This window comes from Triticum dicoccoides, chromosome 3A, assembly GCF_002162155.2.
Source record: "Triticum dicoccoides isolate Atlit2015 ecotype Zavitan chromosome 3A, WEW_v2.0, whole genome shotgun sequence".
Lineage (NCBI taxonomy): Eukaryota > Viridiplantae > Streptophyta > Magnoliopsida > Poales > Poaceae > Triticum > Triticum dicoccoides.
In genome coordinates, this window is record NC_041384.1 from 562141389 (window position 1) to 562146318 (window position 4930).

Below are 4930 nucleotides of genomic sequence, written 5' to 3' on the forward strand. Positions count from 1 at the left end.
GGCGGCACCCAGACGGCAGGGCGGCGGGGGTGACAGGGCGGCGGGTGCCAGTGGGGTGCCGGACAGCAATGGCGACGGGGCGGGGGGTGGTGGGGCGGCATGCTGGGTGGTGGGGCGACGGGGCGGCAGCGAGTGCTAGGGGCGGCGGCGCACGTGTGAAGAAGAGAAAGAGAGAGAGAGGGGGGCGGGGTGGGGCGCGGCCGTTAACGTTAGTGGGGCCCCTCCCTCTTTTCTGTCCGCCCCCCTTTGCCGTCCGCTTATTTTCTCTTTGCCGTGTGCTAGCGGACGGCAAAGAGGGGGGGCATTAGGTTTTTTTTAAGCAGCTCGTCAGTGGGGCCCCCTCCCTCTTTGCCGTCCGCTAGCCGACGGCAAAGATTCTTTGCCGTCCGCTAGTGGATGGCAAAGAACTGGCTGATGGCAAATTAGGTCTTTGCCATCGGCCAGTTCGTTGCCGTCTACTTTTTGGTAGCTGATGGCAAAGAGCTTCTTTGCCGTCCGCTAGCTGACGGCAAAGAGCTGGCAGATGGCAAAGTACCTGATTCCAGTAGTGAAGCAAGTGAATGATCATATATGAGATATAAAAGATAGTATCATCCAAACAAGCATTAAGGTAGCAAATTATCAACCATATGATCAAACAAGTATCTCACACAAGGACATAAAATATCTCACACAATAAAAAGTTCAACCAAAAGCAAGGAAGCAAAACACTCTCTCGAAGCCTATGATCTATACATATTTCTCCCCCTTTGGCAACAAGTTACCAAAAAGTTTGAAAATGCATAGTGCTATGCGTCTCTCAGGCTTGGTCTTCGGGAGGTGGTGTAGCGAGAACTCCAAGGACGAAGGCATCTATCGATGTAGCTGGAGCTGGTGGAGTGGGTGCTAGAGGTGGCACTGGAGTTGTAGCTGCTGGTGCTAACAACGTAGTTCTAGTATCTGAAACTGGCACTGCAGCATACCTCGGACCTCATGGCACAGGCTGAAAAGCATCAGTTGTTGCCTTCCCTCTCCTCTCTTTTGCTTCCTCCTGAAGCTGCTCAACTGCAGTCTCTATCTTGGTTACCTTGAGGTCAAGATCATAGTATTTTGTCTCAACAATCCTCTCCAGGCTCTCCTGATTCTGAGTCAGGGTGGCCAAGCCCTTCTCAATCCTCAGTGTAGCTTGAATTAGATAGCCTAATTGATCTTGCTTGCTCTTCAGGAAAACTTGAGATGCCTCTTCAACACTTGGCATCTTGGCAGCTTTCTCGGCCTTAGCTTTGGCTCTCTTCTCTTGTACTTGAGCTGATGATGGTTCCTCCTCATTCATCACTACTGTGTTGTATTCAAATTCAAGATATAAGGGTAGATGCTCCTTGTCCAGCAAATAAGTTCCTATGCCCATCTTGGAGTTGATGAGCTCCGGAATGTGTGGAGCATACCCACAACTTCTCTTCTGGTCGGCAGCAGTCCTCTTGATTGTCTCTACAATCAGACTCATGACCTTGAACTTCTAAGGGACATCAAAGATTTGCAGTACGTTGATGGAGTGTCCTCTCATCATCATGTGATCTTCTGACTTTGGTAGCAATGTGTGCCTTAAGATCCAGTTGATGGTAGGCAGACCAGACAACAAGAAATGTACATATCCAAGCTTCTGTGTCTCCAAAGCTTTATCAGGGATCTCTTTGTACATGTTTTCCATGGAGTTGTGGTCTTTCTTCTTCCTTGACCTGGTGGCTGCTTTGGGAAAGTTACTTGGTGTGCTCCTGCTACCATCATCAGAACTGCTTGAGGGACTATTGCCCTTACTCAATTGCACTTGTTCTTCAGACTTGTTATGGCTGTCGCTCTGGTCAGACATCTCTGCAAACTTACTGACATCAGACCCTGTGAATAGATATAGATGAGGTAGAGTGGATGAGCATCACAAAGTGCAGAGTTTTTGCAAAACTGATGACTTAAAAACTTAGTTTTAGTTCTCCAAAGAAAGCATTTCAGAACTACCGATTTGTAAACTCGGTAAGTAGCTTTTGGAACCTAAACTAGTGAACTCGATCAGAACGAGTCACAGTTCGGTGGCACCGAGACTGCTAGGGTTTCACAGAGAATCGAACTCGGTCACACCGATTTGCAGTTTTCGGTCAGACAGAAAGTGCAAGTGCAATGGCCTAAGCCAAATCGGTGAGACCGATTTCTATAATTCAGTCGGTCCGAGATGAGTTCGGCGGAGACTTAACCCTAAATATTCAAATCAAATCTAACCAAAAGGATGTTTTTAATGGATAGAGTGTTTGCATACGTAGTGATGATCATGGCAGATCAATGTGCTATCAATCAGAGTTAAAAGAATAGCACAAAGGATCAAACTCGTACCCTAGTTCGGCGGAGTTTGCTACGGTGGCAACGGAGGGGCAAAATTCCGTTGACGGCGATGGAAACCAGTGGCGGGAGGTCGCTGGCAGCGAGAAGACGATCCGGAGACCCGGGGCGGCAGAGCAGGATACGCGCGGGCTAAGAGGTTTCGAAGAAATTTCCAAAATCTCACCCATGGGTTTATATATCCCGACCCTGTCGGTATGACCGAGTGGGACAACTCGGTGGCACCAAGATGCAGAATCGCAAGCGGTTACTACAACTCGGTGTGACCGAAAAGTTCAAAGTAGTTGCACCGAGATTGAAAACCTAGATCAACTTAGTGATCTCGGTGTGACCGAAATGGATGACTCGGTCATACCGAAATACACAAAGAGGTTTTGGAAGTTTAAGTCTATGAAGAATCGGGGACTCCAAGTGCTCCTCACACAGAGTGGTTCGAATCTGACTTGATCAAACTTTGTGATGTAGCATGAATAGAGTTTGAGACGAGAAAAGCATAGATAGCTAGAGGGAGTTCTTAGGCATTCTTGTCCATCCATTTGGCAAAAGAGAAAAAGCCAAACAATCAAAGCAACAAATGGATGTCCTCGAATGAGTAAAATATGCATCCAACATGCTCACACAATAAAATGAAAAATGAAATATGTGACAAAGCAAGCACAATCACTCTAGCATCTATCAAGAAATTTGGCAATGACTAGGTCATCTATATACGAGTATATTGACTTAGGAGTCAAATGAGAACATTTGATCATAGGTCATACTCATCGTTTAAGCACAAGTGGGGTTACCACTTTTACATAAAGCATTGCTGTGCTCACATCATTAGAGTTGCTTTAGTTCAATTGATTAGAGTAAAGCTCCCCCTAGATGTGATATCCCCCCTAAGAGGGATGAGCTAACCTTGGGTTTTGTCAATGATGACTTCATGTAGGTGTTGAAGATGTAGATGCTCAATGTTGATGTAGATCATTCGGAGCAATCCTTTGGGGTGAGTTGCACTTTCAATACCTACACGGGTTAGTCCCACAAGGAACAAACAAGGATATCCATAGACATAGAGTGATATTCACATGAGATGATGTCCATGAATGCATTAGGTTACCTTGTCCCTTGTCTTACCAACAAGAGGGTTTGTGACTCCTTGAACTAGTGTCAGATATGGAAGTTGTTTGCACTTGTCCTTGCCAAGAAGATAAGAGTGAAGTATGTTGGCGGAGTCACCCTCAAGAACTCTCTAGTTCTTCTTCTTAGGGATCCACACCATCTTGATGGGAATCCTTGGAGTTGTAGTCGTACTTGATGAAGTGGAACAGATGTAGTCTTGGGAACCCACTTGACCAAGGCCTTAGGTGCTTCTTCAAATGCATCAATCTCCTCTTTAAGCTTCTCCTTGCCTTTTAGCTTGTGGTCTTGTGGTGGAAGATCATATTGAGCTTGTGTTCCTTGGAAAGAAGTAGGATCATACTTCTCTTGTTGAGGAACAAACTTCGTCTTGGGGTATTGATCTTCTTCCCACTCAACTCCATTGGCATTGAACTTTCATACAAAACCAACACCTTGATTCTTCCGGTGTCTTCCTTGCTTGCGTACAATTTCCTCAAATTGCTTACTTCTGGAAAGACTCTTGTAAACACCTTTCTCTATGATTCCCTTCAATAAGCTATTTTCTTACTCAAGTGTAACTTGGCTAAGAGAATCATTAGTGGAATCAAGAGAACTACTAGAAGCAACAACATTGGATTTAGCATGATTGTTTTTACTACTAGAGGAAGAATCTTTCTTGTTCTTGTTGCTAGATTTAACTTGTGGCATGTAAGTAGACAAGAGTAAATGCTTGGCAATGTAAGAAGAACTTTTCTTGCGAAGATCATCATTGATTGCATTTAAGAACTCATGCTCTTGCTCAAGGTTGAGCTTTTCAAAGCGTAGCTTCTCATGAGTCTTTAAAAGTTCTTGATGATCTTCCAAGGTAATTTCATGAGCTAACTTAAGAGTGTTTAGTTCTTTAGTTAGACGTACAATCTCCTTCTTATCATCATCATTTGATTTATCTTGATTAGCATGATTAATAGCAAGTTCATCATAGTTTTCATAACTAGAGTTGTCAACAAGTAAATCATCATCTCCTAGCAAATCATCTTCATCACTATTAAAATCAACATACTCGGGGTGTGTTACCTTTGGACCTTTAGCCATGAAGTATCTTCCAATTCCTTCATTTGGTGAATTAAATATGTCGTAGGATTTGGTTGACACAAGTGCTAGACCGACGACACCTTCATCTTGAGTATATTCGGAGTCGGAGTGATAACTTCTCTCGGAGTGATTGTCGGAGTTGGAGCCGGATACCCATTCACCAACATGAGCTTGATGTCTTCGTTTTGTGTAGCTCTTTGATGACTTTTCCTTCCTTTCTGAATCCTTGCTTCTCCGTGATGTTCTTCGTTCATAACGGTCATCTCTACTCCTCTCTCTTGGCGGTGATTCTTCTCTTCTACTTCTTATTTTGGGAGAATCTTCTCTTCTTTTGTAGGGAGCCGTACACTCATTGGAATAGTGTCTGGGT